This window comes from Miniopterus natalensis, chromosome 7 (genome assembly GCF_054644295.1).
Source record: "Miniopterus natalensis isolate mMinNat1 chromosome 7, mMinNat1.hap1, whole genome shotgun sequence".
NCBI classification, from domain to species: Eukaryota; Metazoa; Chordata; class Mammalia; order Chiroptera; family Miniopteridae; genus Miniopterus; species Miniopterus natalensis.
The window spans coordinates 78023433-78042937 of NC_142087.1; positions in this window are offsets into that span (position 1 = coordinate 78023433).

The following is a 19505-nucleotide window of genomic DNA, read 5'->3' on the forward strand; positions in this document are numbered from 1 at the left end:
AAAGATTCTTTTTTAGTAAAAAAAGTAAAAAAAATAACTTCAAAGAACCGTCTAGTATTCTTTACAGGGGGACCGTTTCTCACACAATCGCCCCCTTCCCTTTTTCGAAAGCCTTTATTTTGTTTGAAGCATGTGCATCAGGCATTTTAAGGTAAAAGATCATTGTTCCCCCGGGTGCTGCCTGGGTCCTGGCAGTGTGGTTTTCTCTGTGCCCCCAGTATCTGTGCGGGCGTGTGAGTCTTTTCCTGACAAGCCGTGAGCATGGCCGGGCATCGCCCTCAATCATTACACTGGCTGAGCACCTGCCAGCTCGGGGCCCTGTGCTGGGTGGAGCCCAGGGACCCGTCTCCAAGGACCTTACCTGCAGGGGAGGTCACCGAGGAAATAAGGTTGCCGTTACCCTTCAGAGTGACGGCTGCTAAATGGGCCCAGGGGCGATGTGCCTCTAGAGAGATGCCACGCTGCTCCCTGGGCTTTCCCATGGGGAAGTGATTCTTGCGGGCGCCCCGGGCTGGAGAGAGGGCTGGTGTCTGCCGAGGCCATTGCTCTGTTGACAGAGCTGTTGCCAGAGACGATCTAGGACACCCAGTTTCATTTGAGTTTCAGATATGCAATGAGTAATTTTTAGTCTCAGTGTGTCGCATGGGACATAATTATGCCTTTTAAGAGTGTTCGTTGTATATCTTCAGTTCAAGTTTGACTGGGTGGTCTGTGGTTTTCTCTGCTAGGGCCGGCATTCCTACGTCCCAGGCCCTAGAGCTCTGCCTGACTCATAGCTTATGCTTGAAAAATGCAGGTGAATGAATGGATAGACACATAAACTTCCATCCTAGGGACAGAACTCATTCTGAAGGAGGCAAATTAATATTACATGTTTTCTCAGTGCCAGGCATGGGGCCAGGCCCTTCCAAAAACGATAGTTTTATGGTCCTTTCTTGGAACTTAGCAAAATTAGGGTTTTTTTTCCTAGAAAACACAAGATACTATTTTGGTTTTTCCACCAGAAATTAGTATCTTGTGTTTTCTAGGAAAAAAAACCCTAATTTTGCTAAGTTCCAAGAAAGGACCATAAAAAGGTTTCTGTTCTTTAAAACAAACAAACAAACAAAAACTGATTGATTTTGAGAGAAAGAGAAACATAGATTTGTTGTCCCACTTACGAATTCACTGGTTGCTTCTTATATGTGCCCTGACTGGGGAGCGAACCTGCACCCTTGGCACATCCGGACGATGTTCTGACCACCTGAGCTTCTCAGCCAGGGCAAAAGCTGTATTATTTGTGCTCTTTCCAAAAAGTATACAACTTCCCCAAATGGAGATGGACCCATAAACCCTAAAGGCCCTGCTAAAACCCCAGTTTGCCCGGCTAACATCCCCCTGGGGCGGAGTGAGGTGGGACTTCCAAGGACACCGCTGGTCAAGATGTGTTTTTCTCAGGGGACTGCAGTGAGCCCAGGGTCATGGTGGCCGTGGGTCGGTGCCAAGGCTCTGCTGGAGCGCCTCTGTGTGTCCGCGACTCCGCGCGTGTTAGCAGCTGCTGCTCCTCCGGGTGCTTCCCTGCTCACCGGTAAAAACCTTGGCTGGCCACACGTTTGGTGATTCGCTCACTGCTCCTTTCCCTGACGCTGGCTGGCTCTTCTCTTTCTCTTCTAAAACTGTCTCCTAAGAGGTCCTCCCTCAGCCCCAGGGCCTTGGCAAGCACGTGGGGGATTGACTTGAAGATGTTGATAAAGGAAATGGAGTTAAAGAAATATGATTTCAGTGAAATTCAGAGTTGCCGAAGCAAGTCTAAAGCTAATGAATGCGTAAAGAAATGCTGCTGAATGTCCTTAACTATAAGTCAGAACCTCTTTTAGGACTTTTAAAAAAAAAAGAAACATATTCATCACAAAAAAAGAGTTGAGTTCTATTAGATTACCCTCGCCGCTTCTGTGTCCTGCCAGTGCTGTTCTAGGCGCGTCCCTTGTATTGTCTTACTGAATCCCCGCAACAGGTCTGGGAGGTAAGTATAATCATCGTTCCCATTTTACAGATGAGGAAACTGAGGCTTACAGATTTGAGTAATCTAAAGACTATGCCCAGCATCTCTCAGCTCCCTTACAGGTAAACTGGGCACATAGAACATTTTAAGAGTTGATTGGAGCACACGTCCATTGGACATGGGCAGTCCCGGACAAAGGCTGGTTAGCTGTGCCCAGGGACAGGAGCCTGGGGGGAGGTCTCCAAGGACAAGATGCGGGCGGAAGCAAAGCAAGGGGAATTCGATGGGCGAGCGCTTCCGTCTGGACCAGGCTTTCTGATTCCCGGGCCCGCGGTGTGAGGCTCTAACTCGCTGCCGGGGGCAGCAAACCTTTCTTTTAAGGGCCGGAATATAAGTAGGTTTAGGCTTCGGGGGCCATGTGGTCTCTGTTGCTGTTGTGTCACAGAAGCAGCCACAGACATTACATCCACCCTCAGGAGTGGCTGTGCTCCAATAAAACTTTATTTGCGCAGACACGTGACAGTCTGGAACGGCCCACACTGCAGTCGCAATCCCTGCTGTAGGCTGTAAGACCCCCAAACCCTATCTTTTAATAGTTTCGAGCCAGGAGAAGTGTCAGCACTCCGTCTCTGGCCTCCGCCGCGGGAGGCTGATTGGCACCGCCTGTCTCGCCCTAAGCCTGAGCCGGGCGGTGAGCACGCGCGAGGAAGGGGCTTTCTCAGAGCTGCGGGCGTGGACAGAAACCCCCATCTGAAGCTTTTACGCCAACATTGCAAATAAACCGAGACCTGGGGGTTGGACTACGGACTTTTCTTAGACGTAGTTGTTGTTTCTGTTTATAAATTATATATGAGAAAAAAGACACTTTCGGCAGGAGCGGGCGGGGAACGGGAGTGAATTCCACGCTCCCTTCCCGCCCGCGAGCAGCGCCGAGACCTGGGTGCCCGTAGGGCAGGAGAACGCGGAGTTACTGGGGCGCCTCCTCGGTAGGACCGCTCGGGGTCCCCAGGTTCCCTCACTCGCCTCCCAGGGGCCCACTCGGGGTGCCCCGGGCCCGCCGCTGCCTGGCGGAGGCTCCCAGACACCGTGTGGAAAAGGCAAGAGCGGCGACCGCCGGCTGCGCCCGGCCGGGGGCCCAGAGGGTTTCAGCCAATTGGCCAGGAGACGGAACGTTTGTGCCAAGAGACATTTTATGGTTTCTCTTTGGGACAGTCGTGACTTTGAGTGGCAAATACTGCACTGGCTCTTAACAAAACCTCCTTCTCTGCAGTTCCAGAACAAAATACACCCGTTTTCGGGTTTCAACGAAGACCGCAAGCTCAGCGCTTCCTGCTCATATAAAGGACCTAAGTTCTTTTGGTTCAATATTGGAGGTAAGGCTGCCCATCTTCTAATGAAAGTCAACAGTTAGCTGGTTCTAAAGCAGCTTTTTGGCTCAGTCTCTGGTGGTCTGCCGGGGCAGGACCCGGTGACAACCGTGTGCTAAATGAGATACCACCACCCACATCCCGCTCTCCGAGCTCTGGGCATCCAATGTTGGCAAGCGATGCCCACTCAGGAGGTCTGGGGTGGAGCCCATGAACCTACATTTTCCATCAGTGTCTCCAGGTTCTTTCATACAGGTGGGTTAGAGTCCCATTTTAGGAAACCTCGAGGAGGTAGAAACGGGGAGAGGTCCACTGGGTGCGACTTGGCACCTGGGGCGATCGGTAAGGTGTTCCTAAGCGCGACAGCTTCCGGGAGCCAGCGGAAAGAGCAGGGACACACCAGGTGCCGTGGGACCTCGGACTCACAGGTACAATTGCAGTCTGGTGCGCGGGTCACACACGGGGAGGGGACACGTAATACAGCTCCGGACGTGGGCTCCCCAGTGGGCTTTCAGTGCCTCTGTAGCATTTTCTTTGTTGCTATAACAACTAATAAGAAGGCTCAGCTTGACCTCCTTTGTTTCTCTGAGAGGCCTGAAGTGCAAAAGGTTCCCGAGTCCCCCATCCTCACTGAACTCCGACTTGATTTTCCTCGGCAGTCCTGCACTCCCCCCACCAACCCTGACTGTTCCCCTCGGTGCCTCTGCGGGGTGTTTCCTCGCTGGTTTGCATGGGAAACGAAGAGGCCAAGGGCCAGGTTTAGCCACATGCGTCGTCAGTAAGCAGTTACCTTCCCCAGGCCCAACCAGTGAGGTGCATGTGGGAACCGTCTGCAGCAGGGGTCTGTAGACTCTGGCCAAAGCTGGCACACCCCCTGCCTGTGTGACTAAAGTTTTATTGGAGCGCAGCTGTTTATGTGTTAGATCTGTGCCCGCTCTGGGGGCACAGCTGGGGAGTTGAGTGGTTGTGAGGAGGCCACGTGCCCTCTACAGGAGCACACTCGGCCCCCTAGGTTGGCCGAGTCCTGCTCTATATGACCCCGACCTCAAGAACCAGCGGATTATCCAGGCTCCCCTGGAGTCAGTGTTTCCTGTGAAATCAGTGTCATCACGGAGGGGACCCTTAGCCGTCCCCAAGCAGGACCTGCCCCCTCTCACCGCAGGGGTTTCTATTTCTGCTGTTTGTCTCGAAAAATCTTTTTTTCTTTCATTCCTACGAAGCTGGAGCTTCCTTCAGACTCCCACCCAAACACCAGGCTCTCCACAGGCTCAGCGTTTAAAGTACTCGGAAGGCTCCTGCACAGGGCTCGTGGCTGTTTACGATGACATTCCTCTGTGCTTGTGGGTTGTCTGCTTTCTCTGTGCTTCTCAAGCTGCTGGAGGGGTGCTTGGGGGGGCAGCATTGTATCTGCTCAGCTAAGCTTTGTATCCCCAGCACCAAAAGAAATACCTGGTTACCTGGGTGCTCATTCAATAATCATTTCATAAGCACAGAAATGGAACGAGAGACGGCAACGTGCACCGTGGAATCAGGGGCCAGGGAACCTAGGAAGCCCTCACGTTTCTGGTCTCCACCGATCGGCCGTCACCAGGGCAGGGGGTCGTTAGTCAGTGTGGCTGGTCCTGGAATCACCCACCTGGATTTGCTGCTTTTCTGGGCCTGGAGCTGAAACAACTGAGGCCTAGATGTCATCTCTAGGGAGGAAGGGTCAGGGGGTCTACGCCCCATGACTAGTGCTGTGCTAGGGGCAGAAAGGTGACCCTGGGGGTGAGGTCCCTGTTTTCCCAGCTTTGCCCATTGCTAGCACCCGGGGCTTTCCGCCCTGGTGACCTCCTGTGCCTGGCCCGTAGTCTTTGCTCGTGTGGGTCTAATTGCCGACCACATAATGACATTACTACTTAATAGGAAACACACTGAAGAATTGAGAGAGGGGGAGGGAGAAAGAAAAGCCCTGGACTCCAGTTCCTTTAAAGGCCCCTGTCTTCTGCCTTCTGAACACGGGGCCCCGATTTAATTTTGCGCTGGGTTTCCCGCCCTCTGCGGCCAGTCCCCTGGGGAAGGCGCCCGACAGGCGAGCTGCGGGCGGGCTCTGCTCCAGCTGCCTCCTCTCCCCCCGCCTCCTGTGTTCGCTCGCGGCTCCCACCCAGGACTGTGGCTCATCTTCAAACCTTCCAGCCCGGACCCTGGATAGTTGACCTCTGCTGAAGACAAGCCACGCGCTCCCTGCTTGAAGCAAGTGCCCCAAGCCGGCCACCGACTGACCGCACAGAGCTAAACACTGTGGGGTTATTGTCCTCATCAGTGAATTCCTTTTAAAGTTGCACCATCAGAACAAAGAAGGGGAAGCATTTGGTTTCGGAGGAAGCCAGCCCCCAAATTCACTTTCCCTCAGAAGTCATGCAAATTCAGCCAGAGGCCCGGCTGCGCGGCTTTGAAGATAAAGCTCACAGTGCCGCCTGGAGGCTTCGGCTTGGTTGGGATGATCCTGTGCTTTCCCTGGGGAAGGAAGAAAAGAGCAGAGGACAGTGCAGAGAACTGGGCTCTGAAGGCGGGACCCCAGCGTCTGATTCTGGTCCACGTGCTGCTGGAGGAAATGCCAGTAACTGGACCGGATTTCCCCACGTGTATCCAGGAGACGCCAGTTCAGCTTTTTCTGGGGAAAATCAGTTTTGCCCTTAAGTGAATTTTTGCTCAATGTGGAGTCGAGGGGTTGCTTTACTTAGCGGACTTTTTGGAGCCGTCCATTCAGTAAACAGAATGGCATCGCCAAGAGTGAGCTACGGGGTGCCGAGCTTTGGTTGCACCCTGGCGACCGCCCGTTTGGCCTGTGGCGGTCGCCATCGCATCAGTAGCTTCCAGTGATTCAGGGCAGGTGAGGGCAGGTCTCCCCACCCTCCAACAGGCCATCAGAGGGTGGCTGGCAGTGCAGCTGCACCAGGTTTCCAGACACCTGTTCACAAGGACCAGCCAGCAGGTACGGAATAACCGGTGTGGGCTGAGGGTCAGGCCCCCAAACTCTCAGGTGTTCCCACTGTGTTTACGTGGTAAAGGCCTCCTCGAGGCAGACTGGACGATATTCTAGCAGCAGGACGGAGCTAAGATTCCAGTGGGAAGCGGGGGCGTCCCACAGCCATCCACTGAAAAGAGAAGCTGTCAGTTGGGAATCCCAAGCCCAGAAGATGCCATTTTGCGGGGTGAAGGGTGAAGGGTGAAGGTTCTTGGGTCCGCCGGAGTCTTACTCCTTAACCGCAAAGGGGGTGGGAATGTCTTCAGTGTTCCTAGCTATTCCATATGTTCTTGGACACCCTTTACTCACCAAGAAAAAGCGCTTCTCAATCCACCATGCACGAGACCCCCATGCCTCTCTGGGGGTGTCTCCTGCCCAGTTCCAGTCCCTTTCCAAACGCGGTCACTTGAGCGTTTCCATGGAAGTTTCATTACGTAGGCATGATTGACTAAATAACTGGCCATCAGTGATTGAACTCACTTTCCCACCCCTCTCCCATTCCCCGAGGTCAGGGGGTGCAGCTGAGAGTTCCTGCCTGCTAATCATGCCTTTTAGTATTTCTGGCAACCAACCCCCATCCTGAAGCCATCTAGGCCACCGAAGACACACCATCCGTTGGAGATGCCAAACACTTCAGTAACTGTGCTCCGGGAACCTGGATGCAGACCAAATAGACATTTCTTCTTATATCACAGACAACCCTAAGGTTGCATCTCACCTTCTGCCACTTATTAGCTGTGTGAACTTGGACAGTTTTCTCATCTCTATAATGGTTACACCAATTCCTACCTTGGAGGGTGGCTGTGATCTCACAGTGAGCCACCAAGGCCCTGGACAGAACTTCCCAGGAGACAGTCTCGGGAATGGTTATCAGTTTGCAGGCTAATGGTTTCCAGTTTTGACAGTTGGCCAATAGAAGTACATGGTTCTTGGCTTCTTCGATGGTCAACGTGAGCACTCCTGTCCAACGTAATGTGAATGCTGGGAACTCCCAAATTGGTTAGAATAAAACACTGGCATTTTACTAACCGTTGTAACACTCTTCCTTTAAACAATCAGCTGCAAAGAGTTCTAAGGATTGTAATATCCACCCTTTTCTCAAGTGTAGTTTGATGAATTTCGACGGATGGACACTGTCATATGCTCACCACCACCATCAGGATTTCATTCCATCGCCCCCCACAAATTTCCCCCCTGCCCTTTGCAATTAACCACTCCTTTGGCCTTGGGAAACCACTTACCTACTTCCTCCCCCTATAGTTTTGTCTAGAATTTCACATAAATGGGATCGTACTGTATATGGTGTTTTTTAAAAAAACTTTAGGTGAAAGTAATTTAATGTGTTATAGCTAGCATTTTAAAAAAATGAAGTAGAAAACCTCAGAGTGAATCACATTTAGTAATGGTGAGTGTGTTCTATAAGTTTTTGTGTTAGGGGTGTGAGTGTGTGTCCCAGATCATAGTGTAAGTCCTGTTTCTCACTGCCTGCCAGAATTAGCAAAGCTGAAAACAAAAAGACCAAAAAAAACCCACCGCAAGACCCTGCTCTGAGAGTCTTAAAAATATCAGTGCTATGTGGAAATAACTTCCATTTCACCCCTTCTCTGAGCCCGTTTCTTCACCGATGGACTGGAGGTTGGAATCACGAGAGCCACCCTGCTGTTTTGTGTTCAGCCGGTGCCAGGCCTGGAGCTCACCCATCTTCCCAGTTAACCTTCCCCACGACCCTGGAGGGGGCGTATCTCCTTTTACAGATGAGGCTTAGAGAAGCCAAGTTCAAGAACTCACAGATAGCAAGAGAAGAAACCAAAATTCAAACCAGGGGGCCCTGGCCGGGCACCTCAGTTGGTTAGAACATCGTCTGGATGTGCCAAGGTTGTGTGTTCAATCCCCAGTCAGGGCACATCCTAGGATCGAGCAAAGCATGCATAATTGGAACAGCAAATCTCTCTCTCCCGTCCTCTCTCTCTCTAAAGTCAGTTAATAAAAAAAATAAAATAAATTCCAAACTACGGGAGATACATTGGTGTGATCAGACAGCTGATAGAACTAGACAAGGGGAAGAATGGGAATGAAAATATAACAAAGAAGCCCATTCCTGGCTGTCACTGGATTATCTCACTGGGTACAGACAATCTCGAAATCCTAAATGCCGAGCCCTAGGCAGGGTGCTGGGGGTCTGAGCAAGTAGAGAAGTGCCTTCTGCCCATAGACAGGAAGTGAAGGTGCTCAGAACGGGGTCACCCAGAGCATGGCCTTTGGCGTCACACCCAGATTCCAGACCCTGCTGTGCCCCTACAGGTCCTCGACCCCTAACAGGACCCTTAGCCTCTCTGAGGTTCAGGTTCCTACCTTGTCAAATGATAATCATGATTCCTACTTTGCAAGATTGGTGAGGATTCAGGTAGAGCAGGGTTTCTCCAATTCGGCCCCTCGGATCCTTGGGACTGGACCATCCATCGTGGTGGGGGCTGTCCTGGGCATTGTAGGGTGTTTGTATCATCCTGACTTCTACCCTCTCTATGCCAGCAGCACCCCCTCCCAACCAAAATTGTCTGTCATTGCCAAAGGTCCCCTGGGGGTAACACTGCCTCCAGTGGAGAGCCCCTGAAATCAAGCATGAAACCGAAGTCCTCCTGCACATCTACAAGGCCAGGGGGTCCCCTGCCTGAGCAGCAACGGGGCCTTAGCTCAGGTGGCCCAGCGTCTTCAGAGGGACCCCAGGGGGTAGGAGTGGGCTGTGGGCAGGAGCCTGGGTTTCTGAGACCAGACTCCGTTTCTAACTATATCTTTAGGTCAGTTATTGAAACAATTTGTGCCCCATTTCCCCATTTGCAAAATGCAAATAACCATAGTCCTGCCCCCTTAGAGTTTTTATGAAAACAAAACAAAGTTTTTAAGAGAGGACAGGGTACACTTGTCACTCAAAAAATGTTATTTTTGTTAGTCATGGTGATATTATCTGAAATCTGTTCTCAGACAATGCTGCATGGGCATTGCACCCCCCCCCCCCCCCAACCAACGTGGCCAGCTTGCCCTGGACTTTCCTGGTGTTAACATGCAAAGTCCCAGGTCCTGGGAAGCCTGGTCACCCTAGTCACATCCCAGCGGGACAGCGGAAGTTTTGTTGAGTCATGTTCATAATTTAGTCCCCAAATGCTGCTTTAATCACCCCCAGTTGTGCTCAGTAGTGAGGGTTCAGTGCAGCTCCCGCCCCGTGGGAGAGGCCCCAGGGGCTGTTTCAGGCGGCTTGGCCAGGACGGTGCGCAGAGGCCCGGCCAGCCGGCTGGGGTGGGCACAGCGGGTTTCCACTGAGAGCCCAGCCCCTGAGCTAAAAACCAGCGAGCAGCTAAGTCTTCGCCAGACAGACGTGGATGCGAAAGACGCCTATTTTTGTTGGCCCAGAAGCCCGACTCCGGTGTTTCGTACTAGGAAACGTGATGTATAAAAATGAATTCTGCTGGGGAAGTGGCTCCTGCAGGCGTGTTAGCAAGCAGCCTGGCAGTCCTCCCCTTCTCGGGTTGCCGAGGTGCTAACAGGGCAGAGTGGCCTGGAGATAGTCCAAGGTGACAGCAGGGATACTCGCCCTGTTTCCTGCTCGGCTGAAACTTCCCTGAATTGAGCCGTATTTTCAAAGATTTGGTCACGCCTTAGGACTGGGAGTCATTTTGACTTATAGAAATTATGGCTGGTGAAGCAAACAGCACCGATCGTCTGCCCAATCTCCCATTTTTTCCTTACTCAACTTTTTTCCTTACTAACAACCCTGGTTTTGTTTGGGGGAAGCAACGATTCTACCTGAAACTACCTACTTTCCCAGATTCTCTGCCACATCGCGGCATCCAGTTCCTGCCAAAGAGACGTAGGCAGAAGTCCCCACAGAAGGCTTTCTTGCCCCCAGTAAAACAAAGGCTCTTATCCTTCATCCTTGGCACTTTCCCTTCTTTGTGCCTGGAATGCAGATGTGATGGCTGGAGGTGGAGAAGCCCTCTTGCTTCCATGAGGAGCAAAGATACCTGGTGAGGATATCGGAGAAGAAGCCAGAAGGAGCCTGGGTCCTTAGGACAGCCTGTGAGTAGCTATACCAACTGCTCACATCTGAACCTATTTCATATGAAAAGTTTCTATTTGGGTAAACCACTAGAGATGGGTCTCCAGGGAGAACAGCCAAACCTAATCCTAATTCAACTGTTAGGTATTTATTTCAATAGTGTGTGGCAAATGTGAGAACCTCGCAGACATGTGGACTTAGTGTAACGTATTTTTTGTGCACCGTGTTTCTAGTTGGCCTTTTTTACATGAGGTTCTCGGGGCCGCCATCTCCCTTAGGCACAGAAGGCCCGGTGCCTGTGACCCAGGAGACTTTGAGAGGTTCGTAAACATCCTTTACTTTCTTTTAAAATCAGAAGAAAAATCCACCTGGGACTATTTTGGTCTGTAAAAAAGCTCAGTTGTATCCTATAATTCTCAATACCATTTTACGAAAGAAGGGGTGTGCAGGCAAACTGATGGCCGTGGGCGTCCTTAGGCGGCCAGGTGCCCCCTCGTCTCAGACAGGAATCGGTCTCGTTTCTTCTCGCTTGTGCAGCTGGAGGAACTCACGCTTCCATCCAGCCCAGGAAGCAAGGGCACTGGGAAGGCTTCAGCGTCCCTCGGAGCTGGGCTCCAACCCCAGGTGCCTGGAGGCAAGTTTCTGCATTTCTCTAGGTATTAGTTTTGCAAAACTGATTGACTTGTGTGCTTGTCCAACAGCGATTTGAGTGCCCATGAGATAGCAGGCGCCATCTGTAGGGCAGTGATTGTTCGGGGATGATAGAAATGGATACGTATGAAACAGTATGTGGCATCAGTACCAATGTAACTCCCTGGCCCTTGGCTGTGAGCTCAGGCCCGTGTTCCCTCCTGCCGTGTGGACGCCGGGATCAAGGAAGCGGCTTCTCAAGAGGGATGCTTCTTCCTTTGGCAAGAGAGTGATGCTTCCGTTTGAATTTAATTAAGGTCCCGAGCTCCTTCCACAATCACTCCCATCATGGCCCAGCATCTCCTCTCTAATGGTTTTGTTCTAAGTGCTTGTAAAACTCATTCTCTAAGCACAACAATCAGACAGTGTGGCCTCGGATAATTCAAAGACCGGTTTAAGCACCTTTCTTTGGAGGAAGCTGTCAGAATCTCGGACCTGGTTTATTTTTGTTGTTGTGGGAGTTTTTTCTTCTATCTTCTTATAACTGCCTTACAGATCTATCTGTGAAAAAAGCAATTGGTTATTAGAAAACTGTGTGTTTCCCCATTATACTATAGCCTGCCACATCAAAATGCATCGAAGACGGCCTGGTAGGTTATAAAAGTGCCAAATATAATTTGTATGCAAATATCTTCTGGGATTATTTTGAGTTTATACTTTCTGATTGCATGCAGAAAAATACAGCAAGTGAATTTGAGACAAACACTCGCTAGACCCTGCTGTGATAAGAGAGCGTCCTATAGAGAAAGAAGGAAATGTCCCTGTATCGACTTATTCAGAGTCTGAGAAATGGCAGTGCTTCTGTCCCCCAGGAGACAGACTCCAGATTCCATTTTCTCTGCCAGAAAATGTGCCCATTTTCAACCCCTTTACCCCCCAAAGAGGCACCTGTGCCTGATATATCTTACCCGGGGGCCTGTTGCCCGGAGCCAGTTAACCCGATGATTGCCAAACCTTGTGGAGAGTCAGTGGCCCGGGCTTCGTCCTCTTGGGGCCTCCCTGTGGCTGGACCCTCCTGTCTGACCCGCGACGGGAGGTTGCCTGCGACGTTCGGGACAGCGCACAGGCCACCTGCACTGAGAAATCTGCTCCTGTGAAGTTCCGAACAGATTCAACATGTACCTAACCACGTATACAAATAACTCGGGGAGGTGAAGACTGTGGGACCCCCCACGTCGGCTCCCAGTCATGTCTTCCCTTTGGTCCCTTCTCAACGCACTCTTTTGCTTAAAGCTGAACTTTCCCAGGGGAGCAAGGAGTGATCTTTTATTGAGTGATCGTGTTCTCTCCGTCAACAAAAGCCCAGAGCAGCACACGTGCGTACATTCATTCATCGATGCGTTCCTCAGCGGTGACGAACAACTTCGATGTGTTCCGAAGCCCTGGGACTATGGGGACGTAGGCACGGAAGGGATCTTTCTCAAGCAGTTAACACTGTGGGAGAGCCCGAGAGCACAGAGATGCAAGTTCAGTGTGGTGACAGGGCTGTGATGACAGGCGAGTCTTGAGTGTTTGGAAGGTCCAGAAGACGTGGACCTAATTCTAACTGGAATAATCCTGGAGGGCTTCCTGGAGGAAGAGTGTAGAAGCTTATACAGGCATTGCTCACTGGGCGGGCAGGTATAGTAGAGGGAGAAGGACCCATCTGTAGGAAGACAGGGGGCACCCGGAGCATTCTGGAGGCTTGAAGGAGGGCAAGGCCATGAGAAAAGGAAGCGTGAGGGTGATGGAAAGGAAAGGAGGTGATGAGACTGTTAGGTAGGCTCAGCTGTTTTGCTGTGGGGCCGGAGAGCCAGCATGGCAGATGGTTGGTGTCTGGCTCCTGACTGCTGCTTTTCTGGGGTGCCGTGCTGGGTGCCTGCCTGCTTCCTCTCCTTGCGTAGAAGCCTCTCTGCCCCCCGTTTCTAGTGACTATCGAGCAGGCCTCTGTGGATTCTTTTGCTAAAGAGCAGATGCTGGGATGAGGCGTGAAAGAGGCAAATTTGCGTGATGTGTGGCTTGGGACAGCCGTCCCCTCATTCATCCACTCGCCAAATGCTTCCTGAGCACCTGTTATGTGCTTTACTCGTTGAAGGTCCGGTGGGAAATACAAAAGACAAAAGTCTCTGCCCTCCTGGCACAGAGAGTCTGTCGGGGGAAGTAAAGCACAGGCAATATTTGTGTTGTTGAGAAAGCCAGGCAGGGACGGGTGTAGGGAGTTCTGGGCGGGGTGCTGTAATTTTGAGTAGGGAGGTCAAGGGGGTCGCAATGATAAGGTGACTTGGGGGGAAAAGCCTGCAGTGCGTCAGCCTCGCAGAGCGTGGGGAAAAGCATCCTAAGTAGGGGCACAGTGAAGGTGAAAGCCATGAGGCAGGGATGTTGGGGAGCCAGTGGGGGGCGCCACGTTGCTGGGGAGGGGTGAGTTTGTGGGGCATCTGCGGAGAGCAGGTCAGGGTGCAGAGGACCGCCCAGGTTGTCAAAGGGCAGGAGCGGAGCAGAGACTCGGGGGAGGAGAGGGTGGTGGCATCTCCTGTGTCCTCGGTCGCGTCCAGAGCTGCAGAGCAGGAGCGGCTGTGGGAGACGGGGCCCAGCCCCTAGCTGCTGAAGGATTTCCCCTCTCCCCGACGCACTTGTGCCAGTCAGCTCATCTCCAACACTTGCCCTAAATCCAAAGGAACCTTCTTCCTTCGTTCTTAGAAATTCAGGAAATCCAAATCGGGCGTGAGATCTCCGGGTGTCCAGGCGACGGCGTCTTTCGCCTTCCCGACGTGCGCGCAGGCCAAGCCTTTCTCCAGGCCGGCTGTCTCTGCAGCGGCCGGCTGGAGAGCGTGGCACTGACCAGGGGCTGGGATGCTAGCGCCAGAGGAAGTTCAACCAGCTCAGGAGCAACGAGCAGATTGTTTTATCCACTGGCTCATCTTGTATCACACAAGGTGCGTTGGGAAGCCACAGGACGGAGAAATCCAGGCTGCCTGGAGCGGTCTGGATGCAGCCTCCGAGGAGACGGGTGTCCGTTAACTAATTCAATAATCAATTGAATAATGGAGGGAGCCTGGGGAAGCAGCCGTGGGGAGCGCCCAAGGCCTGGAAAACCACGTCAGGGCAGACGGGCTGTGACACAGAGAAGGGTGTGTAAGAGCCTTGGTCTCCTGGGCGCAAGTCCTGTGTGAGGGACTCCAGAAGGTCGGCAAGTAATTTGAAATCTGTGCTCCTTCTATTACCTGCAGTTCCGTGTGCCAGCCGCTGACCCACCTCTGCGGTCAGCTTCGGGCTTAAATTCTGTCTGCACAGTTATCGCCCAGATAGCCGGTGGCGAGTCAGAGCGTCCCCGCCAGGTGGCGATGTCCCCATTCGGAAAGGGGAAGGACGGCCCAAGAAAGAGCAACTTCTTGTTTAATGATGTCTGCTGGGCTCCCGGCTCCCCGCCTGAGCTGGGTTTGCAGCTGATGAAGCAACAACAGCGTTCACGCTTCTCCTTTTTCATTTACCTGTGGCACTGTCCGTGGACCTGCCCCGCCGAGCGCACGCTGCTTATTTCCGTGGCAATCGCTGTGCGCACCGCGCGCAGGGCCCCGCGTCCTCTCCGGGAGCAGAGCCGCAGACGGCGGGCAGCCGGGCAGCAGCCGTGTGGCCGGAGGTCGGGGGACCGTCTCCAGGGAGAGGGCAGAGAAAACCAAGCGGCGGCTTTCGCTCCAGCTTTCTAAGAGCTGTGATTTGGGTAGGAGGTCGCCCTCGGAAGCCCTGTTTTAGGAAAGAGAGAGGGGAACCGTCTCTAAAACATTTTTTGGCCTGGCCACCTGCAGAAGCAAGGACACCCACCTGGAGGTGGGCGGCTGTTTGTGAAGGACAGTCACAGGGACAAATGCCAGGGCTGTGAGGGACCGGGAAGGGGGAGGTGGGACCCGGGCCACCCAAGGGCAGGGTTTACAACCTTCATTTATTTCTAGGAGCCCACAGAGGGTGCCCCACGTAGGTTTCCTCGCCCCCCACAGCCGGTGTTGAGTGAGGAGGTCGGGGTCGGCCCTGGCTGCAGGAAACAGCTCCCGTGCCCCCCAGGAAGCGCATGGGGGTGCTCAGTGAGCCCTCCTTCCAGGTGGAGGCTGGTGCTCACGATTCATCTATGCATTCTTCTCAGGCTCCCCTTGCTCATCTGCTGCAGGCACCGGGTTTTAGGTCTTTCCCCTCATTCCGGGTCCTTCTCCCGTTCCGTCCAGTCCTGTTTCTCAGCCTTGTGCGTTCAGGTTCTGCCTTCATCTAAGGTGACGAATGCTCCCTCTTTCTTGGCGCGTTTCTTTCCCTTCCCGCTGTCCCTGCGCTGGCGGCCATCCCTCCACCCGCCCTCTCCCCCCGCCTATTTCTGGAAAGGTGATGCTGTGCTTGTTGGAGGTAAACCTGCCGGATCCCCACCCTGAGAAGTGGGGGAAGCCTGTTCCTGGACCCTGGGAGGGAAAAAAGGGGGGGAGAGCAAGAGGCGCAGAATAGGAGACCAGCTTCCAGCATGAGCTCCACAGAAGCCGCTGAGCCTCTTGCCCACAGGTCCTGCTGGGCCCAGGCGATGGGACGTCCCCTCTGCCACATTCTGCTCTGCGAGCTTCAGCTGTGGCCACCGGACTGCGTCCCTTCGCCATGGGCTTTGTCTGTAAGACTCTATCCAGCTCAAGATCCTAGAGCTGACTTCTAGGCTCTAGGCTTTTTCTTGAAGTGGGTCTAGTTTCTGGAGGTCTCAGCCGACCTGCCCAGAGAGATGCCAAACCTGAGAAGCAGGAAGGAGCTCCCTGCTACACAGGAGATGTGGCCGCCTGCCCCCTGGCCCTGCTGGCTCCTCACTGAGCACTGCAGCCCAGGGCCCAGCACTGAGAGCTTCACCGCCCTGCTTGCTGAAGATCTGGCATCTAGAACCTTCCCCACTGGCTGTGCGGAAAGGGCCCTTTGCCAGTGGCCGGGTCTCTGAGCCGCCCCCTCTGGACTTTGATGCTTCTCCTGACTTGGATTTCAGGGCTCAGGTTCAGCTGTGTGTGGCGTGTTGCCCCCTTGTCGGTGGAGAGAGAGGACTTAAGAGTGACCATTTCCAAGTCCCTCCCAGCTCTAAGCTTTGTGATTGGCAGTAGTCCAGTCCAGTGGGATCAGACCAGCCTCATTCATTCAGCCAACAGGTCAGAGGCTGCCAACACTTCAGGGCAGGAGGGCTCTAAGACCAGGAAGACACAGTTTCTACGGTAGTGGAGAAATCATTAGAATGGGATAGATTCGGGCAATAAATGGTACGCAAATAATGTGTCAGGTGGTACAAAGCTAGGAGGGAAAATTCAGAGAAGGAGGCAGGGTGGCCAGGGGAGCCTGTGTGATAGAAATACTTGGCAGGGAGCTGAGGCTGTGAGCCAGGCATTCCTCTGGGGAAAGAACATTCCAGAGAACAGCATGTGCAAAGGGCCTGAGGCAGGAGAGGGAGGAATGTGCTTGAGGAGCAGTGAGGAATCCAGTGTGGCCTTAGGAAGTGGGCCAGGGGAAATGGTAGAAAGAAGGTTGGTGAGGTAGAGGTAGGGATTACCAGGGTTATATAGGACTTTGTGGACCCTGGAGAGCTTCTGAATTTCATTCTAAATGAAACATGAGGTTTCCTGAGGGTATTGAGCAGAGAGATATTATCTAATATGACTCTAACACTTTAAAAGGCTCATTCATTTTCCTCATTTTTCTGAAGAGAAATACGGTGTGTGTATAAAGTTACACGTATGTATATGCCCATGTGTGAGCACAGGTCAACATACATACATGCATAAAGTTGTGTGTGTATGCTATGCAGATAATTTGAAAATAATTGGAGTGTATGTCTATAAACCCCTTTCTGCTAAATGCCCACTGCCCACAGATCCCTGTTCCTTCATTTATTTGCCTCCAAAGTAGGGAACTCACTTTGGAAGAGAAAACAGGAACTCGGAAGCCCCCTTGGAGGCTGCCACCCTCCGGATGCTCCCTGGGTACATCTTAGAGACTGGTGACCCACAGGCCCCCGTTCCTCAGTCGTAGCTGGAAGTGGAGATGTTTGAGATGCGGGGGGACGTCTGGATAAGGAATGTGAAGCTCAAGAGGGGAAATGATTGATCGTCTCCTTGCTGGCCTGATGGCTCTGTGAGGCGACGCTGGGCAAAGCTGGTGGTCTCATTACACAGACACTCGTTTCTCCCCAAACGTCAGCGAGTCAAGAGAGAGCCTTCAGGTGTTAATGAAGTAGTGTGTGTATTTTTAGAAGAATAAAAGATGTGATTCACAATAAGACCGCAGGATATTTCAGGTAGAATGTGTGTGTGTCTAATGGGTTTAAAATAGAGATTTCCTCAAAAATTGCTCCTATCAAAAACAGATTTTCAGACTCTCTTATAATTAATCCGATTTTGTTTCTGAGTAAGAGACCGAAGAGCATATTTTGTCCAAGTCAAGGATCTCCCCAGGTACCTTTGGCCAGAGTTCAAAGGCTTGGCTGCAAACCTAGCTACTCCCTCATTACTATCCTGTTAGTGAACCGTCTCCTAAAAGTTGACAGTAACTCACTGGTAACATTGGATTCTTCTTAAAGTATTTTTATAGGTGTGGGAGAAATTTTAGGAGGCTTTCTTTGAGGTCTTTCAGTTAATGGATCAGCCTAAGTGTTCTCTGATCAAGTTCGCCCAGTTCAAATGCTTTATAAATCAAATTTGCTTAGTAGGATGCTTTTCTGGTTTCTCCCTAATGAGACCTCAGTCAGCCATATGCAGGGCATTGGTCAAACAAAGCTTCTCTGGGGACACGATGTATAAACCCATCCCTCTGGTGCACGTGGGGAGACCAAGGCAATGGAAAAAGTAGGCTTTGAGAACGGCTCCCGTTGGTCTTACAGTGACTCTTGACCAGCTGTGGGCTCCAGTCCCATTGTCCACACGACAGTTTCCATAAGGCTTAAATGACTAAGTTTCTAAAAGGCCCTTTGTGGCTGTCACCGCCCCTTCTTCAGCATCACCTGAGTGTCTCTCCCTGTGTTTCAGCCACGGGGATGTCCCCTTCCTCTCCCATTCCCTGGAACGGCCCACACTGCTGTGCTCATTCTCATCCTGGGGGGAGGTGTGGCAGTCCCGGGAAGTTCTGTGAATTAGGAAAAGATCTAGTTAAACATTCCCAGGGGTGGCACTTCTTGGATTCCTGATTTTCTTTCTTTCTTTTTTTTTTTTTTTTAATTTAAAAACACTACTCTTAACAAGTACACGTTTATCAGAAATAGTGACATAAGGCGAAGAGCCCCTTCGGGGGCCTGCCACTCAGAGTCGCAGAATTGTGTGCGTCGGCCGGGAAACACACCGGCAGAGTCTCACGAGAATGAGATTCTGTCTCCTGTTCCGAGGTGTGTGCTTACCACGTTGTCCGCCCGGTTTCCTGAGATGAGACATGCAAATGACTTAACCCAGCGCCTTAGTGCCTAGCAAATTGCTCTAAATGTACTGGTGACTGTGATGAGTGGCCCATCTAATGGCAGCAGGTGACATCCTCTTGACCAACATCTGTATATGGTCCTCTCAGGCCTCCAATAGCTAATGATGGGGTCTGAGCACGGGAGGCGCCACTGTCTACATGATTATATGTCCCTTAAATGTAAACTGTGCTGAGGAAGACGTGCATGGTATTTGTAAGACTGGTTTTGAAATACTTTTGTAGCTGGTGATGCTGAGAAGATCTTTTCATCAAAGGGTCTTGAGTTTCTCAACACACATTAATCGTTGTTTCTCTATTTCCATTTTTTAAAACTCATTTTCCCCCTCTGTTATCATAATCCCTCAGAGTCCCAGGGGGGTGTTTCCGTGAGTTCGGGGACCCGCCTTGCTTCGTCATTAGCTGGAATAATTGCCTTAGGCTGAACCTGAGAGGCAAACCTGACATATCCAGGTGCCCGTTTCACCCTTCCCACAATTTATGATTCACCGATTTGGATTTTATATGGGCAGGAGGGGAAAGTGACTAAAGATGGGATAAAATGTATGTATTTCTTCCTCATATCCATGGATCTCGCTGGCTAGCTGGAGAGAGAGATGGAGAAGCCCAGTTGAATACAGAACACGGATCTCTGGCCTTTTGAAGTCTTGCTTCTTGACTGTTCTGCAGCGTTATTTATTCAGAGCACAGCTGTGCACGGAGCGGCAGGAGAGAAGACCTTTGTGTCTGCCTTGTGATTTAAAACATCGGCTGAAGAATCGGGCACCAGTTCAGATGGACTCAAATTTGGATCCTAAATCCGCTGTGAGCAAGTCTACCTCTGGCGAGTTACTATGCATCTTGGAGCCACAGGAGTCAACAAATACCCAGTGAGTAAAATAAGTCTGTGACTTCCAGGAACTTTGGTGTCACAGGCAGAGAGAAATAAAGAGATAACACGGCGCCAGTTGGTGGAAAGTCGGGATGGACGAG